This window comes from Urocitellus parryii, chromosome 8 (assembly GCF_045843805.1).
Source record: "Urocitellus parryii isolate mUroPar1 chromosome 8, mUroPar1.hap1, whole genome shotgun sequence".
In the NCBI taxonomy this organism is placed as follows: Eukaryota; Metazoa; Chordata; class Mammalia; order Rodentia; family Sciuridae; genus Urocitellus; species Urocitellus parryii.
In genome coordinates, this window is record NC_135538.1 from 102,523,343 (window position 1) to 102,539,489 (window position 16,147).

Here is a 16,147-nt window from a genome sequence, read left to right on the forward strand (position 1 = left end):
GGTCTAAATTAATGGTGTTTTCCATTTTAGAGTGGTACTTCCACTCTAAGAAAATGCAGGTTAGTTTTCTTCATGATGTGGCAACAGAAATAATTTTGAAGTGATATTGAAGCCTATTTCAATCTGCTCCAAAAGGCAGCACTGCATTTAAGTTATGTTACACAACTCTTGGGTAAATACACAGGGTAAGATATTTGATGGCACTACAACTCCCAAACTTTCAAGGCTTCACACTGTAAGGTGAATTATTTATTATTTTTTACATCAATGTGGGCTGTGCTGGGAGGAAGTGACCCATTTCCATACAGTCATTCAGGGATCCCAGCTTTTTCTACCTGGGGATCCACCATTCCCTAGGGTCCCAGAGCCATTCACTAAATCCCTGAATCCTACTGGCAGGTGGAGGCCGAGTGGGGCACAGGTTTTCTATCAGCCAGGTCTGGAAGTCGTGCACATCATTTTTGTCAACATTCCATGTGTCAAAACCCAGTCACTTGGCCACACGGAACAACAAGGGAGTCTGGTAAATGTAAAGCTGCCACGTGTCCAAGCTAAGTCGACTTAGCTTGTGGAAAGATTTTCAGAGACCTCAAAACATTGGAAAAGGCTCCTTGCTCAGCGAAAGAAGACCAAAGAGAGAACAAAGTGGCCTTGTGTGAAAGGGAACAGGCACAAGGCAAGGTGGCTGAGGTTTGTAATTTTATCTCCCCAGCTTGAAAGGTACGATAGCATGTTTAAAGGGAACAAGGTGTTCCTCAGATGATAGCACCTCCCGTAGTTCTTTAAAGTATGGATGTGACATCTACAGCTGACATGTGACACAACTCTTCAGCCACTCTTGGATGTTGACAGCAGCAGTTATTTCAGCATCCAACATATTTGCAATGTTTGTAATCTGTTGTAATTCTTTATTTTTAAATGTATTCATATTACCTATGATAAGTATGTGTGTCCATCTTTCAGAAAGTCCCAGAAACACATGGTGTGTGTGTGTGTGCGCGTGTGTGTGTGTGTTTGTGTGTTGGAGGAGTAACAGCTGGTTGCTGAGAAGGTAGCTGTGGACTGAAGTATTCTAGTGAGAGTAACATTTCATAGAAATGAATTGCCTGGGAGCATCTGTGAAAGGTTGAATGGACACCTCTCCCCCCAAATGACACCATCAAGCACTACAAATGCCTGTTATGGCCTAGTGGTGGCTGTTTTGTTGGAAAGATATCAGATTCTGTAGCACACACTGCCCTTGCCATCTCTCTCTCATCAATTCTGAAGATCATTCCTGTGGGACAGTGGCATGTTCTTGGAATTCAGTAGTTATTTTCAGAGTGAAATCACTGCAAATTCTGGCTAACAGGACTAACAAGCTAAACAAAGTGAATGCTTTTTGCTACTAAGTCTCCTGTCTCTGGTATGTTTCTCCTCCCAATAATGGCAGTGGATACAAAGTAAAAATACATGTAGGGAAACAAATTTTTAACATGAAAACTAAAAATGCACTAACCCCACTTCTGCTGAACAGTGCTGCTCTATGATACTGAGAACATCTTGAAACTGTTTGAATTGATGAATCTCTGGAAGAGAAAATTGCCTACTTAGTGTTTAGAGATATAAGAATCCAATAGGTTTCAACAAAGTATCTGAAACATCTGTGAGGCTCCTTCCTGGAAGGCAAAGTGATGACAGTGGCTATAGAAGAGGAAGCAGATTCAAAGAGCATGGAAACTGGAGGCAAAATGTGTGAATGAAATCCTGACTCTTCATCCACTACTGTGTGGCTTTAGCAAAGCCATCAAACTCTGTGCCTCCATTTCTTCTTCTGAAATATGGAGTTGATGTTGGGACTCAGGTCCCAACCAGTACATGTCTAACAGGTACACAGGTACGTGTTAGAAGGATTCTTGGGAAGGATATGGTCTAATGCCTTCATTAATAGGGACATGATGGAGGGCAGGACTTCTCTGTCTCTGACTGTCTCTGCACCCCTACCCAGCCTTCGTGTGTGTGTGTGTGTGTGTGTGTGTGTGTGTGTACAAAACCATGGATGACACTGTCTGCTTTTCCATGAAGCCACCTTGAATGGCACAGTAATACTGAAAGAGCTCAGCAAAAATCTCAATGTTCAGAGTCCTAACAATTGAATTGTGGTTTTGGGGTCCACCTGAATACATTTTTATACTTTAGTCCATTGTATTTCAGAGCCTGACTTATGGGGGTAATGTCTTATGCTAATTTTATTGTTCACTTATTTTTATCTTTGACCAGATGACAAATTAACAAAGCATGGGGAAAGAATGAATGTTGAAGGTACAACTTGGGGGCCTAACCACCATTTCTGTCTGTTGTGTTGAGTTTTGATCATGACCTCTCCTGACCCCCCCCAAAAAATGTTTTTTTTTTTTAAATATTTTCCCTAGTTGTTGATAGATCTTTATTTTATTTATTTATATGTGGTGCTGAGAATCAAACCCAGTGCCTCACACATGCAAGGCAAGTGCTCTACCGCTGAGCCACAGTCCCAGCCCAAAAGAATGTTTTTTTTATGGAAAAGGCAGTTCTGGAATTCACTGGGGCTCCTCCACAGGTGAAAGTGGAGGAACTAGAGATCTCTAAAAATTGAGTTGGAAAAGAACTAAAGATGTTCACAGCAAGCTGGCTGAGGCAAATGTGAAATACCTGGAACTTAGATAAGAGGTGTGTTCATCTAAAGTGGCAAGTGAGATTCAGGATGTCCCAGACATGAGAGGCAGGGTGGCAGTGCTTCCAACTCCTGCAGAAACACATAACTGAGTTTCCCAAAACACAGCAGCTATGAGTTTCCTGGAGCCAATTGTGCTGAGGACTGTGCTGAATACTGACTTCAGTTTTCAGGGAGCATGCAGGGGTACAAAGTTGGTCCCCAAAGTTTTTAACTATTGTTGTACCAAGTGCATTAGTAGCATAAGGGCAGGCAGCAATCTTCACCAAGCGATTTGCTCTCAACATAGCATGAGAGAGTAGGTATCTGTTTTATCAACCAAGAAATGTGGCTGAGAGGTCAAGTAGAAACAAGGCTAGAAAACAGGTGAGCCAGAGTTAGGACAGAGAGGTCAGAGTCTAAAGTCAGTGTTTGGGCCTCTGTTCTGAGTTGCCTTGCCCTTCATCCCATTCCTGGCAAAAGATGCAGAAAGTTCAATGGCTGTGACTTGATAACTGCACAAATTCTGCCTCCCATGCTTACCTACCCGTGCAGTGCTTACTGCACAACTAAGTGTGTAGCCATCATAAGGTGGGAGATGTGTGGAGGGCTTAGAGCTCCTCTGGTCTGGTCTGATCTTCTGGAGTTACCGAGGAGGGAGCCAGAGCAGATGTGTGTCTCCACTGTGCAGCAGGATTGTGTGTAGCCCCTTTCCCTGAGTCCCACGCTCAGCCAGGAAGGGGCCTCCCTTCTTCACCGGGCCTCTCAACACCAGCGCGACTGCTCTCTGTTGTTGAGGAAAAACTTCACTCTGAGCTTGTTTTCTTTATTTATTTTGGTTGGGAAGTAAATTGAAAAATGTTCCACACTACTGCTTATTTCCATGAGCAGAGGCAACTGTAAAGCAAGAATCCTGGTTTCTTACCTAAAGTCATTCAATCAAGTCTGGTCAGCAATCTCAGGAGGCCTGTTCTGTGATGCAGTTTGGTACATTTCTTGGAAGTGAACCAGTCAGTAATCCCTAATTGAGTGTGATTCTCATTTGTTCCTGAAAGAAGAAAGGAAAAGCATGGAAAGTGCTTTATAGGAAGCCAAACATAAAGCCATGTTCAGTATTAAGTCGTCTTCATCATCTTTGGCTCATGGCATTGCAGCATCCAGATCAGCAAATTTTCAGAAACTCTAATAGAGCCTTTCAAATGTTCTGTTTGTTTTTTCCTTTGCTGCACTAGAAGAGTCATATGTATCTATTTCTATGATTTCCTAGAATATTTTAAGTTTAAGCTATTTCTGTCCTTATGATTGAGGTGGGCTGTAGGTTTATGAGACCCACATCAAGACCATCTCTCAGAGAACAAGGAGCAGCAGGATTCAGGGACACCACAGGGAAGCTTGGAGAAGTGGGTGGCAAAGACAGTATCTCTCTAGACTAGAAAGACTGGCAAGGGGTGAGATGGCTGAGTTCTGGACACCTGAGTCCTGGAGGGTCTGGTAGAGGTGTGAGCACAGGGAGTCTGTGCAGAAGGGGACACAGGCCCCAGTGTTGCCAGCCATGGGGGCAAGGCCCAGAGACCCCAGAGCCATTGGATGGCAGTGGACAGCAAAGGTGGCAGGGGCAGATTTGAAGCAGTGGTGAAGAGAGGCACTTTCTACATCCAGGTAACATTCCTGATTTTATTATAATGCTAGAAAGGATAGGGGGATCTTCAGAATTAATTAGTGTCTTAGTGAATTTGCATCTGGCCCCAAAGAATAGAGTCTCAGAATCGGGAATTTTAAAGCTTAATGGAATGTTTAAGTTGTTATTTTTGACACAGCTGCTTTGTGTTTTAAGAGTCATACCACATTGCTTATCCATCATAATAGCATGTGTGTGTGTGTGTGTGTGTGTGTGTGTGTGTGTGTGTGTGAGAGAGAGAGAGAGAGAGAGAGAGAGAGAGAGAGAGAGAGAGAGAGAGATGTTGAACTCAGGAGTGTTCTACTACTGAGCTACACCTCAGCCCTTTTTATTTTGAAACAAGTTCTTGCTAGGATGCTGAAGCTGGTTTTAAACTTGCATGTATCACAACATCTAGCCACAGTAACATTTTTTAGCAGCTTTATTCATATATAATTGCCATGCCAGACAATTCACCCATTTAAAATATAAGATGCAATGTCTTTAAGTATACCCACAGTATTCTGTAACCATCACCACCTCAGCTTGAAATATTTTTATTGTGAATTTCAAGTAAGCAATACAGTATTATTAACTATAATTGCTATGTTGTACATTAGATTCCCAGAACTTATTTATCTTACAACTGAAAATTTGTACCCTTTGAGGGACATCTCCCCTGTTTTCCAAAACCCTTGGCAACCACCATTATTAAATGTCCTTACCAACAGCAATCCTCTCCCAGAACAAGTTCAAAGACCCAGGAAACTAGATGAAGTGATGGATATATTAACTAAGCTGATTTTGGTAATGTATCACAAAAACAACAAAACAATTTCATTGCCCCCAAAGAAACTCAATACTGTATAATTGCTACCTACTGTCTCATACCATCCCCCAGAGCCCTAGAAAATTACTAATTGACTTTATTTCTTTGCAAATTTCCCTTGTCTGAATCTTTCATATAAATGGAATTATAGAATACATAGTTTCTTTTGTCTGGCTTCTATCATTTAGCACAATATTTCCAAGTTTCACCCATGTTATAGAATTTATGAGTACTTCCTTTTTAAAATTAATACTTTATTTTTTGGACCAGTTTTAGATTCATAGCAAAATTGAAAGGAAGATATAGAGATTTCCCACGTGCCCTTCTTTATTTATTTTATTGTCAAATAATCTTTAATATGTGAAGAAACTAATGTTCAGAGACCAATGTGATTAGCACATTAATATATGGAGCCAAGCTTGAACTTGAGTCTTCCCAGAATATAACAAATATTTTTCTGATACACCAGTTGTCTTTTATACCTCCTCTTTCCAACTGCTGGGAGCCTAGATATCAAGTGGAATTTTTTCACTATTTTGAATTATTTAGTTTCAAAGTGGAGGAAAACAAGCCTTGCTAAATTACTTTTGCCACAGTCTTGTGTTTTAGTGAAACAGATAAGGAATATTATGTTAGACATGATGGAAATGTTTTGTGCAATTTATGAATCAAATTAATAAAATACACAGTGTCAACTGAACAAGTTGAAAGTGAAGGAATGAATCCTTTTGTTTGTTTTTGGACAAACTTATTTCACAATGAGGTGATTAAATAAAGAGAGAAACATTTAAAATGACATTCCTGTTTGTCATGCAGGAAGAGCACTGCAATCCTGCAGCATGTTGTGATAGAGCTAAGAATTCTGCCTGTTCTTTTGCTTAAGACAGTGATTAATGATCTAATGCCAGCAAAACTTTTATTAAACAGAACCAAATATCCATTTGAAGATAGAGTAAGTAAAGTCATTCAATCAACAATATTTGACATTTGTTTTACATGTACTATGTGATAGATTTTCTGTTATAGTTCAAATTGAGGCAAATAAGAATGGCTTGTTAGCTTCACATAGTCCCAGGCTTAGGGAATTGGGTAATTTATGAAAGCTCTCACACAGAGAAAGCGATAAAATTGGATTATGAAAGCAAATGACTAGATTTCCCCCACTTTGGTATGGCAGTCTCTACCACTTAGCCACACCCAAGCTCTTTTCATTTATTATCTGATACAGGATCTCACGAAGTTGCCCAGGTTGGCCTTGAACTTTTAATCCTCCTGCCTCAGTCTCCCAAGTTGCTGGGATCACAGGAGTGCACCACTGTGCCCGGCCAGATTATTGGATATTAAAGTTCCTATTTTGAACCTCTGTGCTCTTTTCTCTGTAAATATAACCAGGTGCTCACTAAATGTTTTGATGAGTATCTGCTCCATGAGCTAGTAATCTGTGTGACTCAGAGAAATTATTTTGGGTGGGAATTCTTTTCTATTTAAGAAACCAATCAATTGCTCAGAAAATAAAGTCCAACAACCAACATAAAATTTCAGCTTTAGTGTTATGACTTTAAGAAACATCATTGTGTAGCATATCTATAAAATATTTAGTACAATCACATTGACACCCTTGAGCTGGAATTCAGCATGCTGAAACTGTGCCCTTCTAAATGAATCAGATTAAAAAGGACCAAAGGTATATAGAGAGAATTCGAATCAGAATTTGAGTTGCAGTACTGTTCAGGCAGGCTGATTAATGCTGTGGTGGCCACCATCACTGCCCCTCAGTCATGCTATGTCCAGTGTCTCTTCACTGACACTCAGGGACCCCAGCTGCGGGAGACTCTGCTTTCTTGTTGCTGCACAGTCCCCATCATAGCATTAGGGAAGTAGGGGTGAGGCCACCTGAAATTGACACCCTCCACCTCTACTTAAAACCCACTTGCCCAAACCAGTCACATGGCCCTGCATAGCTGTTAAGGTCTTGGGAAATGTGGGAAAGTGGCTGACATTCAGAGGTCCAGTGCTTTCAAAATGTGCTTCTTCCACACCTAGGACTTTGCAGGTATGAATTGGCTCCTGCAAACAATCATGTATAGTCACCTAAATGAGGAACATGAGAACCAGTGGATGGATATTACCAGCTTTTATATGCCTTTTCATTAAGGATCATAAAGTAATGTCGTAGAAAGAAAAATTTTGCTGCCATTAGAAGTTGGAACTTTACTCATGTGTTCCATGGTTTTCTGTCCTGTGAGGATAATTTACTTACACAGTCTCATGCAGGTTTTTTTTTTTTTTCTTTGCCAGTCACTGAACATGCTGCAAGGGCTCCAGACACATTTCTCTGCCCAGGCTTTAGCTTCTTAAACAGTAAAGCAAGGATGTTAGGCTGGTGTCTCTGACTATGTTCTATGGTTCTGTGCATATTTATCTTCAACAACAGCAACATCAAAATCAATGGAGAGTTCATATGCTATGTGAAGCAGAAACCATAGCCTTTCTCTAGGCCTCTTCTTTATAATTCTTTCTACAATTACAAAATATCTAAAGGCAAGGTTACCTGAAGACAAGTCTTCAACTCAGGCTATTCTGTACTTACTTATTTCCTGTCTCCACCAAGCTATTCTGTACTTTTGTGAAAGAACAAGGTAGAGTACTATTAAAAAAAAAAGTCAAATGCTATTAATTGACTAGGCATGCTGTTACATATCATCCGAATATATAATATTTGTTCAATATTGACACATATATACTCATACTCGGAAGATGCATTTTCCTGATGCATTTCCTGAAGCGGTGAAGGGCCTCTCCCACATCTGGTGGGTCTCTTCTAGGCCAGTCTGTGGCACAGTTCCCATAAGGTGATGGGGCTGGGTAAAGGGAGGAAATTAGGGGAGGAAATGGGGCACAGAGAGGGACTTCCTTGTAGTCTCCCTTCTGTACTGCTCCGACACAACAAATTGACCACTTTTCCTGTAAGAGTTAGGAGAGAACCACAGTGTAAATTATGACCACCTCCATGACGAGGTCAAATTGCTGTCTCTTGTAGATGATGCTTTCCTCGTTAAGCAGCATACAGTTTAATAGCATGAGGACAAGTTCTATAGCCAGAGACACTGGGTTCAAATTCTGCTTTGTCACAAGCAGTGTGACTTTGGTATGTCCCTTGGTCTCTTCAAGCTGCAGTTCTTTCATTTGTACATCAGGGCTGATAATGGCCCATTGGGTTTGTTTAGTAAGTCATCACAGATAATTAGACTTTGGTCCATATTAGGGAGTTTGTTCAAGTTGTACATCACAACCATTGGAAATGTATAGAATCATTTCTTTTTCATTCCAGAACAGCCTTCAATTAGACAAAACAAACACACTCTCGTGCTTTCCTTATACCTTTCCTCACCAAAGACATCTTACTTTCCTTATTTCTCTTATTATTTCTAGCTTCAACTACCATAAACTAATTAGAATTTCAGTCCTTAGCAATCTAAATTTTAGTGAAAATTTAAATAGTAAACAATTTCTTTCTTTCTTTTTTTAAAAATATTTATTTTTAGGTGTAGATGGACACAACACAATGCCTTTATTTTTATATGGTGTTGAGAATCGAACCCGGGTCCCACCCAAGCTAGGCGAGTGCTCTACTGCTGAGCCACAACCCCAGCCCCTAAATAGTAAGAAATTTCAAACTGTTCTCTATCAGCATTTTTCACAATTTTTGAAATATTTTTCACTGTAGCATAATTTTTAAACAGACATAAATACATTTAGTTACTCTATGCCATATAAAAACAAGATGCCAAAATACATAAAGTTTAAACTTATGCTTAGTAATTAATACTTTTAGTATTTTAACTTGATTAGAAATAACAACAATGAGTACAAATTACTTAATTTCACCTTCAGGTTTTAGGTTACCAAAAGCTTTTTGAAACATAAAAATTAATTTAGAAAAATTTATGCATTATTATATCAATCCCAGGTCAGATATTATGTATATGTTAAATAAAACCTCAGACTAGGGAAATAAAAGAAATACAAGACCTCCAAGTACAGTAGTCTTCATGATTCCAAAGGTCAACAGATATGTGTCTGCATTCTGTTTTAAAGTGTGAGATATACCAGCTAATGTTTATTCTTACCAAGCAAGAACACACAGATAAACACTACCTCTGAGCCACTGCAAGTGAAGTGGGTATTTCTGCAAACACAACATTTCTTTGTGGGCCTTGCTATGGGGAGGACACACCTTCCCCCCAAACAACTGCCATACTTAGTGGAACCTACCAGGTTTTGGTTTGCAACTCTCAGAGCCATTGTGGATCTGCCTTCCAAATCCAGACCCTGAGACTGCTAAGCAAAGCTGTGAGTTGGTAGCTAGGCTTCAAAAATCATAACATTAGTCTGGGAGTTAATGCCCCTAAGAGTACTTAATTTTATCCTAGGGAATCATATGCTTGTTGGTAGGAAATATATGACTAAGCTATAATTATCAACCCCATGAGATGACTCTTGCACAGGGAAGCAAATAGACCTAGAGGATAACATGTACTTCAAAGCTTACTGTGAAATAAAGGAGGCAAGCAGAGTTTTCTTTGAATATTGGAGGATACATCATGACATCACTTTTTACTCTGTTATTATGTTTCCCCTGAACATGATAGGGTTTCTTTTCTGAATTTAACTGCAAATATTTCACACTTGTAGGTATTGAGTAATAGGCTCAAATGCAATTATTTGTCTTGAACACCATTTTATTTGTGTTTCCACATATTAGCAGAGATGTCATCTCTCTGAGCTACAACTGAAAACACTTTGAGTCAAAAGAGTGCTTCCACCTTAATTAAAATACAAATCAATATGTCAATCAACATATCTTTATTAAATATTCCTTGTAGGGAGGATGCTGTCATAGGCAGAGCAGTATAGGGATGAGTGTAATACATGATCCCTCTACTCATGGGTCTTAGAAAACTATTGTTTCATTTGTGCTTTTAGCACTAGACACATTTACAATAAGAATTATATTATATTAGTAGAGCCTAAGAATTCCAATTGCTAGTAAGAATTCTGTAAGAAGTAGAAAATGTTTAGAAATCATTAATTTTTTTAGTCTAAGACTTTTAGTTTTTCCAAAATAGAAATTTCGGTATGTTATCTTCACAGTGAATTAATGTACAAGGATTTTCATTCATATGACATTGTTTCTATATGAAATTATAATATACTTATGTGTGAAACCAAATTCCAACTTCTTAAAAGTGTTTTATTTTTAAATAATTTAAACTTTTTTATAAGCTATGTGTTCACTGGGAGTGATGTCAGATTCCTGGGTTTGAAAATACCAAACACGTGCATCATTTGAATATTTTCTTTAACTAAATCCCAAACAAAGTGAAGCAGCAAGTTTCAGCAGAGCTCAGCTCCAGGCTGCCAGGTTAGTGTCAGGGATGCTGCCAGGAGTGGGGAGGAATCACTCTTCTAGAAGACCCTGGGCCTCTTGACCCCCAGCAAATGTCATATTCTTTGTATATAATTTATCATTGCCCTTCTGGCTGGGGGACTCCTGCCAAATGCAGATAACTGTAAAAGTAAAAATGCAGAAGAAATATAAAAGTTAAGAGACATCAACCAACAGATTAGATCTAAGGTATCTTTGTGATTTTCTCTGAAAGGTACTGAGCTTAAGCTGTGAAGGTTGGGAACTGTTTGCATTGATGAGTTTCACAACATCAAGTCTGAACTTTATCCTTCATTGAAGAAGCAGAAAAGAAAATATCTTATTCTAATAACAATCTATTCAGTTTCACACACCTGAGTCTATAGGCCTGATTGTTGTTTCCCTAGATAAATAAGGCTCCTTCTACATTTCTGGCCCCAAAGCCATGACACCTAATTTATATTTGCTGGCTGAGATCTCTACGTGTGTTATAGGTATTTTAAAAACTTCCAGAGTTGGTATAAACCACTGTTACAGTGTAGTCACGATCAAGATATTCCAAAAGACTTTTATGGTTTCCAAATATAGTGACTTTCCTCCCTAGTTATGAAAAGGTATGAATCTGTGTGGGAGTAAGGGGAAGTCAGTGTATTATTAAGAATACCAAAAAAAAAAAAACAACCCATATTTTGGAGTTTAGGAGCTTGAAAAAGAAAACCAGCCTGCTCTACAGATCTTGAGGGTTTGGAAGGCACTAACAGGGAGCTGGGAAAGAGGAGGTAGATCAGTCTGTTTTTAGGTTTGAAGGCAGCAGGGCACAGAATGGGCTCCTTAGCAAGGCAATTCTCAGCAAAGTTGAGTGAATGAATACCAGGGCTCCCTTGAACTCATTGAAATTGCACCCACAATTGTGTATGAAGAGATCGTACGTTTCAGGAATAGGGATCCATAATTTTTGTGTGTTTTAGAAGTTGTGACCTTCCCCCAAATGATAAAATGGAACAAAAGCAGGCAAACCAGTAAAATTCCACTATAGGAACAAGAGTGTGTTTGAAGTGGTCATTTCACAAATGCTCAAAATGGCACAGCCCCCACTGCCAGGATCAGGACCCTGCTGCCAGTCGTGGATTCTTAAATGCTTCATAGTTTTTCCTCATTGTTTGGTTCATATTGGAAGGAAATGGAAGCTAAAATAATCTCTGAAGACCGTCTGAGATAAAATACTGAGGGCTGGAGGTGTAGCTCAGTGGTAGAACATTTGCTTAGGACCCCACGAGGCCCTTGGTTGGATCTTTGTCACTTCAACATATCAAACACTGAGAAGTCTAAAAGTTAAAAATGAGGAATATCATGCTTGATTTTTTGCTACTAAGGCAGGTGGACTCCTCTAGGGAAGCAGGTTTCCAAGCCCACTGACCTCCCTGCACTTGACCACAGAGAGTTCAGATACTCCTGATAGCTCATCCCTTCCTTCTAAGAGTTTGGCAGTTTCAGGTTATTTCTTATAGTTGTTGTTCATCTCTTTTTACAATTCATTAAAGCAATTCCAATATTTGATCTTTCTCTTCCTAGACTAAAGATTGTGAAATGAACTGCTCTCTTAAATTATAAAAATTCACTTAGACTTGAACTTGGTTCAAACTGAGATAATATTTGTTTAATAATGTTCTTAAATAATATATACAAAAACTTGTAAGAAAATATAGCTAATGGATTTCTTATGTAGGAAGAAATTTCTAGGAAAAAAAATGCCTAAGGAGCTAATTATACACACATACACTTTCAATATTTCCTATTTCCTGCTAAATACCATAGAAGAACATAGTCAGTTCTTGAATGACAGATAAAGTTCTGTCTTTTCACACAACATAGATGGATCTCAAGAACTTTTTATTAAGTGAAATAATCCAGGCACAGAAAGACAAGTATAATGTGATCTAATTCACATTTGGAATCTCAATAGTTAATCTCATTGAAGTTCAGAGTACAATAGAGGTTACCAGAGGCTGGGGAGGGGAAGAGTAGAGAAAAACTGGTATATGTGTACTAAGTTTTAGATAGAAGAAAGAAGCTCTGGTGTTTCATTGCATGGTAGGATGACTACAGACAATGATAATAGTACATTATTCTTTAAGAATGAATTTATGATTTTGAATGCTTATACCATAAAGAGATTATAAATGTATTACAAGATAGATCACAAGGTATCCTATAAATATGTACAGTTTTACCTATAAATTAACAAGAAATGTGAAGTTTTGTTGCCTAACATGAATAAGAACATATGACCAAAGCAAGAGAAAAAACATTCAAAAGAAACAATGACAAATATTTGAAATATTTGATTAATACACTTCATGTGTTCAAAAAAGTAGAAGAAAATACATGACGAGAAGAGAAAATGAAAAACACAAAAATACCAAAATTGAACTTCAAGCAAACAAAAACACAGTTTCTTTAAGGAAAAACATATGGGAAGGGATTAACAGAAGGTAAGAAACTACAAAATAAAATGCCATGGAATTTAACATAACAATAGAGAATACCTACAATGCAGAACATAGAATTAAAGGACTGTAAAAAATAGATCAATAGCACCAGTGACCTACAACATTATATAAAGTCTCTAGCCTATATGTAGTTAGAGATACAGATAGAAAGGCAGGATAATATTTTAAGAAATAATGGCTAAAATATTTTCAAATTTTTGAAAACTACAACTCACACACCCAGGAAGCTCAGTGAACCTCAAGTAGAAGAAATATAAAGAAAACAATGCAAAGGCAATAATCAAATTACTAAAAACCAGAGATAAATAAAAAAATATTTTAAAGCAGAGAGAAAAGACTCAAAGAACAACAAAATTAAAACTGACATAGATTTTTTAATCAGAAACTATGCAAACCAGAAGATAATGGACCAATAGTTATATAATGTTAACAAAATAAACAAAGCATTAGGGTATAAACAGCTAATAAAGTTCTTTATAACGCATTAACTGTACGATGAGAGAGCCCAGTAGGCTTGATAATTTTGGGAATAATACTTAATTTTCTTCTTAATGATTTAGATTATATCATGTATTATCAGGGAAAAAAAGATTATTGTTTTTAGGAAATGCATGAGAGGAGGGAAGTTGACATAACCACTGTGGTGAATTTGAAGAAATTTGGAGAATTAGCAATAGGACAGACGATAAGGACTTGGTGTGCCTGTGTCTGCTGTGGGCCATATGAGGAGCTTAATTTCCAAGGACAACCATGGAGAGTTCTGTTGAAAACCTCCAGGGTACTCAGACATTTAGAAATGTGCTAATGGAGGAAGAGTGATGGATTCTGGAACAGAATCAGCTTCTCAGAGGAGATATAAGGCTAAAAGGAGGGAGGAGTGTCTCTGTGGCTATTTTGCCAGATAAGTATGGTGTCATGTAAAGGAATAGAACATAGTCAGAACAGGAGACTTTCTGTTAAGTGCTTCACTTAAATGCTTTCCTCCTGAAATACGAATAAAGAAACATTTTGTGTAGTTTTAATATTTTTCTACCTATGCTTCTCTCTCTCTCTCTCTCTCTCTCTCTTTGCTTCAAAGATTTGTGAAATCTGATACACTTTTACTATCTTTTACAATTGTGTAGTAGAGAATAAAGGGATAAAATGGCAGAAGCCTGAACAGCTTTCACCCCTCTGATGGAGACCACATGAGAGTAGCAGCCCACCATCTTTTGTGAGGTGGTGAGGACACATGGAGGAGGAGCTGGAGTACAGCAAAATGGCAGAGCACCCACATGTCAATTTCTAAGTAGACTACCAGGTGTGAATGTAACACATCTGCCTTTCCTCCATGGTAACAGTGAACTAACAACTGGTTATTCCCTGGGAGTTCTTACAAAGTAAGGTCATTCATTCGTTCCATATTATGCCTCTATGTGCTTTGATGTTATCCTGGTAAACAAAAACTACACTCATGTTTTCATAGAGTTTAAATTACAATAGAATATATATTAGAAATTATAAATAAGATAAGGGGAAAGTGAGGGATGGAGATGTAAAACATTGTGGATAAGGAAATCTTCTCTGATGAGGTGACACTTCAGAGGCACTGGAATCAATCAAGACAGTGAGTCATGTGTGTATCTTGAGTAGGGTATTCCATGCATCGGAATTACCAGCTGTGAAAATGTAGAGAGAGAGGAGATAAGAAACAATGTGGAGGCTGGTGTTGCTGAGGTGACCAAGAAAGGTGAAGGTCAGAGAAATATTCTCGTTATAGCAACAGTCTTGTGGGGCATGTTAAATATTCCATTTTATCTTCTGAGTTGGGAAGCCATTGGGCACATTCTTATTTGTTGAAACAAGTTCTAAAAGGGTCATCCTGGATGCATCATTGATAACAAAACATAGGGTAGTATGGATGGAGGCTAAAAAAATTGATTAGGAAACCATTACAATATCCTAGACAACAGGAAGTTGTAAGTTAGCGCAGAAATGACTGTGAACTAGAGTGTGGATGTATTCTGTAGGTTGGACTGATAGTTTGCATAGACTTGATAGTTTGCAAAGATGTTAAAGACGTAAGAAGTCAAAGGTGATTCCAAAGTTTTTAACCTTAGAAAATACGAGGGTACAATTGCCATTATCTTGACAATAGGGAAAACTGAAGGAGGAATAGGTTGAAGGAACTGTAATCTGGAGCTGAGTTTTGGACTTTAATATAGTTTTTACAGACCAGGTCTTTTTTGATATGCAATGGAGATGTTGAGTGAAGCTAAGTAAATGAGTTTAGGGTTTAGAGTCTTTATTATTCAGTCAGCTATGTACAGAACAAGGAACAGGTTATGATCACTTGGGGAACAAGTTAAACAAAACATAAGAAATCTGAGGACTGAGACCTGGCGCAGTCTGAAATATGGAGGTTGGGAAAATGAGGGGGAAGAGCAAAGGAGGCTGAGAAGCATTCCAAAGTCAATGGGGCAAAGTAGCATAAGGTGGTGTCACTGAAGCTTGTGAGGAAAATGTTCAGGGAGGCAGGAGCCACCCTATCAAAGGGAAAGATGGCAGGGAGTAACACATGTAAAATTAGACACTGAAGTTCCCATTTATATGGAATGATCAACTCTTCCCAGCGCTCAGCTCTCTTCTTACAGATCAGTCAGATGAGATCACTCTTGCAGATAACATGGCTGACATTCTGTGTTTAGTGGAGAGCAGCAACTTTCTGGTTTTCAATGTTTTCTTGATGGTGCTTGAAAACAATGGCTAATTTTGAACTGTGAATTGAACAACAGTTTTTTAGGTTCCATACTGTATCCAAACAAATCTTATCTTTTACACGTTTTAAGCCCTCCCTCTCTAATATCAGTGTGCTATAGATCACTGCAGTGATTCCCAGCTTCTCTGAGGCCCACATCTTGGACTAGAAGGCCCCCTGGTACCCTGCCTCTAAAGTCCCTAGAGGGACTTCAACAAGTAATAAGGGGGAAAAAGCTGTTTTGAGGGGTGGTGTGGGAGCATTTCAAGTGGAAGAGGTGCAACAGGCAGAGAGACAGATTAAGAAAGGGCCTGA